Source organism: Balaenoptera borealis (genome assembly GCF_965194805.1).
Source record: "Balaenoptera borealis genome assembly, chromosome: 7".
Lineage (NCBI taxonomy): Eukaryota > Metazoa > Chordata > Mammalia > Artiodactyla > Balaenopteridae > Balaenoptera > Balaenoptera borealis.
Genome location: NC_138864.1, coordinates 68327949 through 68341971, shown reverse-complemented (window position 1 = coordinate 68341971; position 14023 = coordinate 68327949). Strand labels below are relative to the sequence as shown.

The 14023-nt window shown below is 37.7% G+C and overlaps 1 protein-coding gene across 3 annotated transcripts in view; it reads left to right on the top strand.

Moving 5' to 3' along the window:
* The window catches only part of UMAD1 (UBAP1-MVB12-associated (UMA) domain containing 1), a 240760-nt gene that overhangs the window by 355 nt on the left and 226382 nt on the right, over nucleotides 1-14023 (top strand). The window contains exon 2 of one of the 3 annotated variants that reach the window (XM_082398654.1): nucleotides 2910-3077. The exons of the other annotated variants lie outside the window; for them this stretch is intronic. The gene's annotated coding sequence lies outside the window, so the exon portion shown is untranslated. The remainder of the gene's footprint in view (nucleotides 1-2909; nucleotides 3078-14023) is intronic. 3 annotated transcript variants of the gene reach the window in all.

Genomic DNA, 14023 nt, shown 5'->3' with positions numbered 1-14023 from the left:
CCCCTCTTCCCACTTCTGCTTGGGAAGCGCGAGGTTCTTGCTGAATGAAATCTAGGGAGCGGGTCTCTTTTTGACCCCCGCCCTTCTGGAAACGAGAAGTGGGGTCGCCAGTGATTTTCATCGCCTTTGTGAAGCTCCTGCTGCTCGGTGGCAGAGGGTCGGTGATTTACCGCCCCAGCTGCGTCACTTTCCTTCGTCAGTTTCCCCACCTGTGAGAAGAGGGGCCTGACCCCATTACCTCTATGACCCTTTCTAGCCCCGACATTCTGGCCACACTGTGGAGGTGCGGGTTTTCTCACCTCACTGTTAGCAACGAATTGAAGCATTTGGGAGTGGGTGAGGGAAGGACCACTGGCCTAGGAGACGAATTTAAATGGCTGTTAGATTCTGAGCAGGTGCGTTTCTTCCTGAGACATGATTTCCCTATCCGCAGAATGAGGAGGTTAGATAACTCAATGGCAAGGTCCCAGCTGACTAAGTTTTGTCCATATGATTTACGGCCTCTTTCTTCTTAACTCCCCAGGAATCTTTTTCCCTATTGCTTTCCACACCTCAGGACTCTGGAGGGGAGATGAGGAGGTGTGGAGGATAACGCGTTTCAAGGAGATTTGGGGGGATTCTTGAATCTGTTGCTGGCTCATGTGGCTGTTGATTTGGGGGGCTTTTATCTTCCGGGATTTGATACCTGCCTTGCCAGCGATATTCCCGAATGAGTGCTCATAAAAAAAACCTGCCAACGGTGCTCCGGAAATTGGGGGAAAAAAAAATCGGTGGGGGGTATATTATTATTTTTCGGAAACCGAGTCCATCAATTTGCCTAAAGCCAATTCAGGTACCTATCTAGAGTCTCCAGTTTAGTCTCGCAGTTGCCTTAAGCTAAGAAGTTCCTGTTTGAGACGTCACGCGGCAATTTAAGATGGAAATCTGATGTGCCGTAATTAAATGATAGTTTGCATCTCTCCGTGTTTATTTAGCACTTAGCATCTATGTAAATATATTTGCCTTTTAATGTTGCTGTCACTGAAACTGATGTGAAGGATTTCGTTAGCAGATGCAGGGTGCATGTCAGTTGGTGCATAAAAAAGTGGTTGTCGGTGCAAGTGAGCAGAGCCTCTTTTATATTCCGTGCAGAGCCTTAACATCTTCTGCACTTCAGGGTTTGGAAACCAAGTTGATCGCATTATATTGGGTAGAGTACACATGAATATCTTTAATAGCAACGGTTTTTTAAAGAGCAGCCCTTAAAGCACCAGATGCTAATAGCACTGTTTTATAACAGTTAAAAAACCAATTTTGCCTACCAAGAGCATCTTTTTTCTAAACAGGGAGATGAGCAAGAAGATAATTTAAAATAGCTTCTTGGCTATTTTTTCAGTCACGTGAAATTTATTACGTGATATCTAATGCACAAAGAAGAGTATATGTAGCTGATATGTATAGTTTCCAGAGAAATGAAATGAGCCCATGTGGGCCTCTCATTAAGAGTAAGAAATGGAACTTCACCATTAGGGGTGGGCATCCTCAGTTAAGTCCTCCTCTCTACCAGCCAGAAAGAAACACGCTCTTGAAATTTGTGTTAAGCACCCTAAGTTTTTCTGTATAGTTTTATCGCGCGTGTAGCCGTTCGTAAATGGCGTGGTACCGATTTATCCTCCTGTCAGGAGTGTAGGAGAATTCCAGTTGATCCACATCACCTCATAGACCAGGGTAGGTGGTAGAACATCAGCCAAGTAGTCCCCATTCCAAGCAGCAAAGAAGTGGGCAGACAAAAGGGTCTACCTTCATGGGACTCAGCTCCCTTTAAAGAGCCCTCCCGGAAGTCCTTCACAACTTGGAGTTTTACTTACTAGGTTAAGAACTTTCCCTTCTATTCCTAGTTTGATAAAAGTTTTAACTGAGTGGTTATGGAGTTTGATCAAATGCATTTTTTTGCCTTGAGATGATTGAAATGAATATATTTTTCAGTGGTGAATAACACTCACATTCCTGGAAGAAACACAACTTGGTTATGATATCTTTTATTCCGTATTCCTGGATTTGATTTGCTATTGTTTTGTTTAGGATTTTTGCATTCATGTTCGTGAGTGAGACTGGCCTGTAGTTTTTCTTGCTTGTACATAGTCTTTGTCAGATTTTGGTATTATTAGCATTAGAGTAGTCTCATGAAATCAGTTGTGGAGTGTTTTCTCTATTCTCTAGATTTTGTGTAAACTTGGAGATACCTGTTCATTGACTGTTAGGTAGAACTCACCTGTAAAACGTTCTGGGTTTGGTATAGTAACCTGTACTTTCTGCTTTAGGCATATCCCACAAGTTTTTCATAAGTAGATGTTCATCATCATTAAGTTCTAAATATTTTCTAGTTTACAACATATTTCTTCTTTGATTCAAGGGTTGTTTTTGTTTCCAAATATATAGGTTTTATTTATTAAAGTTGTTTTGTTGTTAATTTCTAGTGTAATTACATTATCAGCAAATGGTATGGTCTGTCTGATACTAACTCTGTGAAAGTATGAGACATGCTTTAAGACATCAAGTTTTTGCAAATGTTTCATGTATTTTTCGGAAAAAAATTGTGTTTTCCAGTTATTGGATCAAACTTGTTAATTGCAGTATTCAGCTATTTCTATTTTCTTACCTTTTGTCTTATTAATGTCTCAATTATAGAGATAATTGCAAATGGTAGCATTGGCAGTTTCTCCTTGAACTTCTGATGACTTGTGCAATATTTTTTTGAAGATTTGGTTTTCACTACATACAAGATGAAGATTATGAAGTAAAATGGTGCAATGAAGTAGTGACTATCTCAAATCATGCTTTTTGCCTTAAAGTTAATTTTGTTGCTACTACGGTAGACACATCGGCTTTCTTTTTGTTAGAATTTGTTTGCTGTCTCTTTTTCCTTCCAGTACTTCACCTAAGGGAGGCAAGACTCATGAGCTTGGATGTTCATTTCCTCATCTCTTTGGTGGCTTATCAGAGAGCTGACCTGGCAGGTCTCAGCTCAAAGGAGGATCAGACTGATACCAGCCTGTGGGCTCCAGCAGCTCCTTCCCAACAAGGCACTTCTTTAAGCAGTAAGCTTCCATTATGACAGAATTGCCCAAATGTGTGGAGGCTGGATTCTTTTTATTTTTTTTAATTGAAGTATAATTAATTTGAAATATTGTGTTAGTTACAGGTGTACAAAGTGACTCAGTTTTATATTCCTTTCAGAATCTTTTCCATTATAGATTATTACAAGATATTGAATATCGTTCCTTGTGCTATACGGTAAATCTTTGTGGCTTATCTATTTTACGTGTAGTAGTTTCTATTTGTTAATCCCATACTTCTAATTTATCCCTCCCTGCTTCCCTCTCCCCTTTGGTAACCATAAGTTTGTTTTCTATGTCTGAGTCTGTTTCTGTTTTGTATATAGATTTAATTTTTTTATTTTTTAGATTCCACATATAAGTGATGTCATATAGTATTTGTCTCTCTCTGTCTGACTTAGTATAATATTCTTTAGGTCCATCCATGTTGCTGGAAATAGCAGTATTTCATTCTTTTTTATGGCTGAGTAATCGTCCACTCTGTATATGTGTGTGTGTGTGTGTGTGTGTGTGTGTGTGTGTGTGTGTGTGTATACATATACTACCTCTTTTTTTAAAAATTTACTTATTTTTTGGCTGTGTTGGGTCTTCGTTGCTGCTCGCGGGCTTCTCCTTAGTTGCGGCGAGCAGAGGCTACTCTTCGTTGCAGTGCACCGGCTTCTCATTGCGGTGGCTTCTCTTGTTGCAGAGCACGGGCTCGAGGCGTGTGGGTTTCAGTAGTTGTAGCACGTGGGCTCAGTAGTTGTGGCTCGCGGGCTCTAGAGCCCAGGCTCAATAGTTGTGGAGCACGGGCTTAGTTGCTCCGTGGCATGTGGGATCTTCCCAGACCAGGGCTTGAACCCCTGTCCCCTGCATTGGCAGGTGGATTCTTAACCACTGTGCCACCAGGGAAACCCCATACCACCTCTTTTTAAGCCAGTCATCTGTTGATGGGCACTTGGGTTGTTTCTATGTCTTCGCTATTGTAAATAGTGCTGCTATGAACATTGGGGTGCATGTATCTTTTCTAATTAGAGTTTTCATCTTTTCTGGATATATGCTCAGGAGTGGGATTGTTGGATCATATGGTAGTCTAATTTAGTATTTTAAGGAACCTCTGTACTGTTTTTCATAGTGGCTGCACCAATTTACATTCCCCCCAACAGTGTAGGCGGGTTCCCTTTTCTCCACACCCTCCCCAGCATTTATTATTTGTAGACTTTTTGATGATGGCCATTCTGACAGGTGTGAGGTGATACCTCATTGTGGTTTTGAATTGCATTTCCCTAATAATTAGCTATGTTTAGCATCTTTTCACGTGCCTGTTTGCCATCTGTATGTCTTCTTTAGAAAAATGTCTATTTAGATCTTCTGCCCATTTATTGATTGGGATGTTTGTTTTTTCGGTGTTGAGTTATATGAGCTGTTTGTATATTTTGGATATTAACCCCTTGTCAGTCACATCATTTGCAAATATTTTCTCCCATTCCATAGGTTACGTTTTTGTTTTGTTTATGGTTTCCTTTGCTATGCCAAAGCTTTTAAGTTTGATTAGGTCCCATTTGTTTATATTTGCTTTTATTTCTTTTGCCTTGGGAGACTGATGTACGAAAGTACTGCTACATTTTATATGAGAGAATGTTTTGCCTATGTTCTCTTCTAGGAATTTTATGGTGCCATGTCTTATATTAAGGTCTTTAAACCATTTTGAGTTTATTTTTGTATATGGTGTGAGGGAGTGTTCTGATTTCATTGACTGACTTGTAGCTGTTCAGCTTTCCCAACACCACTTGTTGAAGAGAATTTCTTTTCTTCATTGTATATTCTTGCCTCCTTTGTTGAAGATTAATTGCCTGTAGGCGTGTGGGTTTATTTCTGGGCTCTCTATTCTCTTCCATTGATCTGTTTGTCTGTTTTTGTGCTAGTACCACACCGTTTTGATTACCATAGCTTTGCAGTATAATGTGAAGTCTGGAATGGTTATGTGGAAGCTGGATTCTTTTTTTCTGGGAACACTAGTGTTTAGTGGATCATGAGTGCTTTGCCACTTCTGTGCTTGTTATGTTATTGCCAATACACCTTATTTGATATTTATACTGTGTGACCCTTGTGGTATTTGTGTCTGTTGGCCTGATAACTTTCAACTTTTCTGGGTCCTTATGTTTTAGGTGTTTCTCTTGTAAATGGTGCATATAGCTAGAGGTTTAGTTTTTCTGTCTTTTGTCCATTTCCATCGATTGTGGCTACTGATATTTTTGGATTCATTTTAACAGTCATTTTGTGCTTCCTGTGTGTTCTGCTTTGTTGTTGTTGTTGTTGTTTATTTTTTTCTCCTCTCTTGCCTTCCTTTGAATTGACTTTTTGTTATTTTTTTTCTGTAATTCCACTTTATTCCTCTGTATTAGTTTGAATGTTACATATTCTTTAATAAAATATTTTGTGGTCACGCTTTAACAAACACATTAAAGTCTAAAGTTACTTTACTCTGTGTCAAGACAAGAACCTACAACTCCACTGACCTTTTTCCAATTGTATGCTGTTGTCTAGAGTTTTAGTTCTATCTTGATTCCTTTTAACTCCACAAATTAGGCATTATTATTATCTTATGCAGTTAATATTTGCTTGGAATTATTCATATATGTATCATTTTCTTTACTTACTATTTATTTTTACATCTCAAATTTTTTTCTGTTGTTGTTTCCTCCCCCCCTTTTTTTTTTTTTTTGAGGTACCTTCTTCGGAAGTTCTTTCAGTGAGAATCGTTGGCAGTACATTCCATCATTTTGTGTTTTTCTGAATATGGTTATTTTATCCTTGTTTTCAAAAGATAGGTTTATTATCTATCTACATAGAATTCTAAATGGACAATTAATTTCTCTCAAGACTACTCTGATATTATTTTACTCTTATAATATTTGCTTTTCTTTTAAATTGTGACTTTGTTCTTTCATGTCTCTATCTGCTTGATCTTCAGTTTGTTTTTGGTATTCTGCAGTTTTACTGTATAATGTATCCTGATGAGGAGTTCTTTTATTTAGTTTTCTGGTGAATATGTTGTGCTTTGTGAATCCTATAATCTTGTCTTTATCAGCACTTGGACATTTTCAACCATTATCTCTTTGAATATTGCTTCTCTCCTATTCTCTAACTCCTTCTGGAACTCTGATTAGAAGTAGGAAGGACCTCATGTGCTCTTGATCTCTGTTTTAGAATTCAGTGGTTTTGATTCTTTGTGCTGAATTCTGGATAATTTTTTCTAATTTTCCTGTTTACTAATTCTTTATGCAGTTGTGAGTCATTTGCTTTAATTTCAATACTAGTTTTTATTTGTTTCTAGAAGTTCTGTTTGGTTCTTTTTACAAATCTTAGTAGTGTTTATTTATACTCTTTTGTCATAGTTTTAGGTCTCCCTTTATTTCTCCATATATTACAGAATATAAAGTAAGTCTGTTTATGGTCTAGTTTTGATACCCACTGTCTTGATGGGTCTGATTCTGTAGAGTTTTTTGACTCTGTTGACTCTTGCTTACTGTGGCTTATTTCTTTATTTGTACAGTATTTTTTGATTATGAATTCATATTTCTTGGAACTTTTTTGTTGATTTTTTTGAGGTTTCGTTCGAGGGTATTTTACTCCAGAGAAGATCTTTGTTTCCTTCTTATGAAGATGTTTAGCCACAGGCTTTGTCCTTGTTCCCTGTGGGACATGGATAATTAAAACCCAGGCTTTTAGCCATTAGAAATCAAAAGTGGCCACAGGGAAAATGTTAACTCTAGTATTTGCATATACCCTTGTGGATTTATAGATTCTTTTCTGGCTTCTATAGATTTTCTTCTTATTCTTTTATTGGGTTAGCTATACATTAAAAATACATATTTATATTTAAGACATCACCACAAGTACTCTTTTAGAGAGCCAGTGTGGGGATTCTGTTAGTTGTTGAGGATAACAAGGTCTTGGTGAAGGTATAGTAGGGCACTGGGGAGTGGCAAGAATTAAGGATGAAACTAAGTAGAGACCAGAATTTGGAATGTCTTCCTTATATGCCATGCCAAGGAGTTGAGCTTAATAGTGATGCTGGAGGAGAGCACTGCAAAGGGAGTGATCAGTTTGACATTTTAGGTTGAGTATTCTGGGTTCATGATGATGAATGTCTTGGAATATCCTAATCAAGGTGCTTTTGGTACAAGTAACATGACCTTTTTAAACAAGCTTAAACTTTTTTTTTTTTGATTGATTGATTGTGGTAAAATGTACATAAAAATTGCCATCTTAACCATTTTTAATTGGATGGCTCAGTGGCATTAGGTACATTCACATTGTTGTACAACCATTGCTGTCATCCATTTCCCAAACTTTGTCATCATCCCGTACTGAAACTCTCTGCCCATTATACAGTCTATGAATTTGACTACTCTAGGTACCTCATATAAGTAGAATCATACAATATTTGTCCTTTCCTGTCTGGCTTATTTCACTTATCATAATGTCTTCAAGGTTCTTCTATGTTGTAGCATGTATCAGAGTTTCATTCCTTTTAATGCTGAATAATAGTCCATTGTATGTAGTAAATACCATATTTTGTTTATCCACTCTTTATTTTGGGTACATTTGGGTTGTCTCCACCTTCTAGCCAGTTTACTTTTAGGTCAAAAGGAAACTGATTAGAACTATTTTGGGTTAGCTTGACTCGCCTAAGGTTTATTAGCCTTATAAGGACCTGAAGCCATGAAGAGGAAAGCTTTCAGAATCCAGACTGTCTTCTGCTTCTTTTGAGACCACTTTCTCTTCAGCCAAGCAATTGTTGCTTCACTGTTTACATAGACCTGCATGGTTACCCCAAACTTTGTGAACGGCTCTTGGGAGAATCTAACTTGCCAGCTGTAGTCACTTGACCATACGTCTTCCAAACAACTATGGTGTAGAAGGGGACTTGGGGAGGATTGGGTAGAAACATGTTGGGAACATAGCAGGGTCCACTATGTTGAAAAGACACCCAAGGGGGTTGCAGTAATCAAACTGGAGATGTTGGTGAGCTGAACCCAAGTAGGGGCAGTAGGAATAGAGAGAAACCAAAAGTTTCATGAGATATCATGGGGTTGCAGGACTTAGTGGGTGGGGGAAAGTGGATGAAAGGGAGAGGGTGAAATTAAGGTAACACTTACGGTTCTGTCTCTAGCAGCTGTTTGGACCATCATGCTTTTTTCTGAGATAGAGAGTAGAGTAGGACACGTGTGCTGGGAAGATGACTCAGCCTTGGACACTGAGGTAGTGCAGCACAGGGTGAAGGATAAAATCTGGATTGAATCTTGATACTTAGGTGACTTTTGGAAAAATTATTCATCCTTTCAGAGCTTTAATTTCTGTATAAACGTGGGAGATAATAAAGCTTAGCTTCATGGGGTTATTTTAAGCATTAAATAAGATTTGCATATGTAAATCCCTGAGCACAGTGCCTGGTTACACTAAGTACTTAAATAATAAATTGCAACTTATAACTGTTAATAGCGTGAGGAAATTGTCCTAAAGTATCTGCTGGACATCTTAGTGATGATGAACGATAAGTTAGTAAAGGTGGAAGAAAACCCCAGCGTGCTTCCCCAGAAGGAAGGAAGTGTGTGGGCTTGTCTGAGAGTGAGAATCCTGAAGCATCTGGGTGATGGTATGTTTTGCCCAGCTCTGCTCAGCTGCCTGGATGGAAGAGACTGTGTCCTCTTACAACCATTTGAGTGTTACCAAGATGTTGTCTATACTGTTCAACAGTTTCTTGTGGAAAATTATTGTCAGGGAGATAATTTTCCTCTTGATCTTTTGGTGTATATTTTCCATTCCTTATGTTTATTCATTGAAGCAGAGACTGGGTGAGTGGGCTACTTTCGTCTTCCTCACTGAACTTTCTATTGCAGGCAGCTTCTTGTTTCTGTGTCTAGTCCTGGAAGACAGGTGGTTGCACACGTTCCTTGGCTTGTTCAGTTCTCAGTTGCTAACAGAAACTCATCATGTGTGGGTCTTCCAGGCCGAGATTGAGTCTTCCGTGGCTCAGACCGTTGAGGTCTCTGAATGAATTAGAGAATTAGGAGCAGTTTGTAATTCTTCGAACATGAAAGTAGATCTCTTTCCTGTGTTCTGCTCATGGAGCTTTTTCTGTCTGGGACCCTGTTTTACAAAGTCTTCCTTGGGCAGTTATAAACCATTGCCCTCCTTATTTTTCCCTGTTGCTTGCCAAGGCCAAAAACTATCATCTTTGAATGGAGGTAGAAGATCTCCCAGGAGAAGGGGAGGGTCAAGGGAGGGAATCCAATTTTGCCAGACTTTGGAAAGAATTCCCATGCAGTTGGATGTCTGGCAGCCTATTTTTTTCTGGTAGGTACAGCTGTGTTTTAGAATTAAGTTTAGGCAATGGGGATGGATGAAATACTTTCTCCATCTTCGTGGTTCACTCTCCTGTTGTAATAGTTTGCTTGTCTATTCGCTTATTCATTCATTCATCCTTGGATAGGATTTCAGAAGATGTAGCATGTGGCAGAGAGCACAGTAATGAACTCTTGGTCAGTTGTACTTCTTGGTCAATCCCCACTGATTGTGGAGTTCATGGACATTTGACTCAGACTTTTGGCATATGGTTGATAGTTATTGCCAGTTTTTTTCTTGTGTTTCTTTATGTGCATTTTGATGAAAAATTGGGAGGAGGTGAAACAGCTTTCTTATGTACTCAGGAGTCTGAAGCAAGTCTTCAGACAGGTAACAATATTTGACTAGACTGTTAGCAACTTGTTAGCCACTTGCTTGGCCTGTGCTGGTTTTACACAGGACTCGGCACCATGCTTTGTGCCCACTGGCCTTGTGAGAGGTGATAGAGAGGCAGGACAAGAGGCAGCAAATAGATTAGATAGTTCCTTGAATTTGGAGAAACTGCCTTGTTTGGTGTTGTCCTCTAGGGCCTAGAACTGTGCCTGGCCAGTATTTGGCCTTCAAAACATGTTGGTTGAATGAATTAAAAAATGAGCAAATGAACAAACGACTGAATTTTAGAAGTTTGTTTTTATTAAGGAAGGAAATACTTTTGATGATGCAGTTAGATTGTATTGGAAGTCGAATGATGTAGATTTTTAATGGGCAATTGAGGAGTGAGTTTTTTTGGAAGATGTATGTAATGGTTCCTGTTGTGTGTTAGATGTATTTAAGTGAGCAAATAGAGACATTTAAAGACCCACACTGAATAATGCTTTATTTTACTTTTTTTAATTCATTCTCCATTTCTCTGTGCTATAGAGAGTTGTAAAGAGGGGTGATCTCACAATTGGTCTACTTTGTTCTTCCTTACGACTTTATTAAATAACTCACCTATTTAAATAAATCACCTAAGGTATTTGTTTCATGTGAAGAGATGCTTTTGTTAGAGTTGCCTGGGGTCTTTTTCAGGGTGTGTTTTCATTTTAGATTTACATCATTGAACACAGTGGTTAGAAATTAGTATTTTATTGGTAGGTATCAGTGTTATTTAAGCCAAAATCAAATTTTTTTGTGTGACAGTTGCGTAGAATTATATTTGTAACTTTTCTGAAACATAAAAATATATAATTGTGTCATTAATTTAGAGGAGTCGGGATAACACTAAAGCCTCTAAGTTACGTTCTTTGTCAATGAATGAGACCAAAATGGTATAAATTATAAGTGCGGTTTGTTATAAGCTCTCAAAGGCAGCAATTTTATCTTCTAGACTTCTGTCTCTTCACACTGTTTAACATCCTTCTTGAGAAAAAAAAAAAGAATGGTTTTTGCATGTCCTGCATTAAAAAGAGGGAAGTTTTTGTTTGTTTTAATAAAACCTCTTGAAATTAAGATGGCTTCTGACTAGAATGCATCACATACTAGGTGATCGCACCCATCTACAGAGGAGTAGTTTACAACAAAGAATTATCTGGTCTAAAATGCTAAGAGCGAAGAGGTTGAGAAACTCTGGTCTAATGTAATAGGTGATTTCCTCTCCCCTAAATTAGTAGAATCAGTGGAGACTTTTTTATGCTATCCTATTTTTCATTTTATGAGTAAGAGACAGTAGTGGAAAAAAGCAGTCAGTCTTTATCATTGCCAGGCTGCCATTCTTGATTCTGAAAATAATAGGGTAGTTAATTAAAAGGAAAACAAAACCCCCAAATCCAACAACAGCAGCAAAACTACACAAAACTTCCCGGATGATTCTGATAGAGACTTTGGGGGGTGATAATTTACAGAGCAATGGAGGAGAGTAAGTCTGAGGTCTCTTTTACCTTAGTGAGACTGTCAATTTTCAATGATGGAAAAGGGATCTGAGAAGAAAGAAGGTTCTGTTCTAAAATTTTCTTGGGCCAAGTTGTGACTTTTCAAAATAACTTTATCATGTGCTTGAAAAGCAATTCTGCTAGAGAAAATTAGTAATTCCAGATCATGTAATGCTTCCATGATAGCAGGATTTTATTATTATGGTGACAACTAAGACTGTAAACGGTTCCTGGTGGTAGGTATCTTGCATGGGAATGAGGAGTAGCTGGCTGTTGAGATTATCCAATGCAACCCGGTGCTGCTCTCCATGGCGAATAAAGCCAAGTGTTAAAATCATCAAGTGCGGCGATAAACTACAACCCCCTCCCCCCATTGCCCTCAGTACTCTTTTAACCTAGGATTTCCTGTATTATATTTAAGGATTTCATGTTTGAATCCTACGTGTCCCATTTCTGAAAAGCTTTTCCTGCCTTTAATTTAATATAAAGTAAAATAAGAAAAGGATTTAAACTGTAAGAATAAAAAAAAAAAAAGCAAAAGAACTATAAAGTCAAGGAAAAAAATCCCAGCTTTGCCCTTGTTGAAATCTATACTGTGAAGTTCTTCAGAGCTCCTCTGCACTCTTCTAGAACCCTCCCTTGCCTATGCTTTATAATCATCAATTTGTAGCTTGAGGTCTTCTGACTTTCTAAGTATTTTAGATGTTCTGTTTTGGCTGAAAATAATACATGTTTAATGTCTCAGTTTGCTAAAAGCAACTATATATTCATATAGGGAAGTGAGTTTTATTAAATCATGTACCTTCAGTTTTTAATGCCTGTTATATATGTTCATGATACCACTTTCCAGTTAGGTGACAAGTGAAAAGGTTAGGAGTGATAAATTAGAAGACAGACTCTCTTAAAAATGAGATTGCCACCGTTGCTTTGTATTCATCTGGATTTCTTGTAAAAGCTGCACTAATGTTCTGAGGGCATCTCTGAGCTACTCCAGATCAGTGGAAGTGAAATGGAAATATGAGTTCAAGGAGAAAATAGAACAATGTCAAATTTCCTGCTGTTAGAAAAGAAAGAACTTGCTTATATACTTTAAAATGGCTGATGGTGGATATTAAAATGCTGTGGTGTTTAGATTACATGAGATAAATTTAAAAGAATGATACAGTTGTTTTATTTCAACATATAAATATAATATGCTAGAAACTACATTCTCTATAATTTTCAGTGTAAAGGTTTAGATGTCAACTTAAAATGTACAAGAGAGCGCATGATTTTACAAAATTCTTTTAGGGAGTGTGTGAGCACCAAAGTAGGATTAGTGGCTTTGAAACTTTTTTGTCTCCAACCTAAACATGAAATGTGACATTTCACGTCAGGACCTAGTACATGCACCCGCAAACAAAAGTTCATAAACATTACTTACCACATGTGACATTCTCTGATAAACTTTTTGCTTCTCCTTTTCTTTTTTTTCTTCCTCTTTTTTCCCCCCCTATTTCATTCTATTCAAAGATCTGGTCATGATTCACTAAATTGAGTTTATTTCCAGTAAAGGGTTGAGACCTACAGTTTGGAAAACAGCTGTAGATCCAAGATTCAGTTCATTTTAATTTTCTTTCCTGAGTGGGTTTTCTTTTTTTTTTTGGCGGGGGGTAGGATTCTGAGCAAAAATCAGAGAGACGGATATAAAATTTCTATTAATGCTTTAATTCATTGGCCTTCAAACTGTTCTGGGAGCTCATCTGCAACATCAGTTGAAATGTCTTTCCTGGCTCCCCTCTTGCTTATCCTCTTAGATGCCTGTACCTCTCACCCATGACACCAATATCACAAACTTTCAAAGATAAAAAACCCAGATGAATGGAAAAACAGGGGGAGAATATTTGGGTAATCCTAATTGGTAGTCTGAAGGTAATGGATACACTTTAAAAGAGGACAAAATCATCTCCCTCATACAAATAAAAATCTGTCAGAGACTTATTAACTCATCAGTTAAGGAAGAAATTAGTATATATTACCACTGGTTCAAAAGAAAACTCAAAGTATCACCACACAATATAGTCAAATAAGGGAATGTTGAATTTGTTAATTATTGCAAAACTGGTCACTGTCCCTAGGGCAGCATTAATGCATCCGGTGGGTAGGGATTATTTGTATGACTATCAATTTTCTGCAAGTTATCAACTGTCTCTACAGAGTTGTAACATAACCGACTCAGATAAACAAAGGTGGAGATAACCAGGACAGATGTGCTAGCCTTAATAGCCACTAAATTCCAGTCTTTTACAGTTTTTCCTTATTCTGATTAGATTTAGGCTATTAAACTAGGTCTAAAACTTTGACACCTAAAGGCCAAATCCATTGAAGAGGATTTATTCAGCCTGCAGAGTATTTGAAAATTTTTTGAATTTGTTGCTATCATCTAAAAACTAGGTTTTTACATAATAGTTGGATTTCTAGTTTGTCTTGAAAAATCAGACTTGGTGACACTGGGCCCACATCCCTTCATGGAACAGTGGTTGGAGCTGCCAAAGGTACTTTAAAAAAATTTTTTTTTAAATCTTTATTTTTGTAGAGTTACCATCTGATCCAGCAATCTCAGTCCTGGGCATATATCCAGAAAAGGTGAAAACTCTAATTACAAAAGATACATGTACCCCAATGTTCATAGCAGCACAATTTATAATA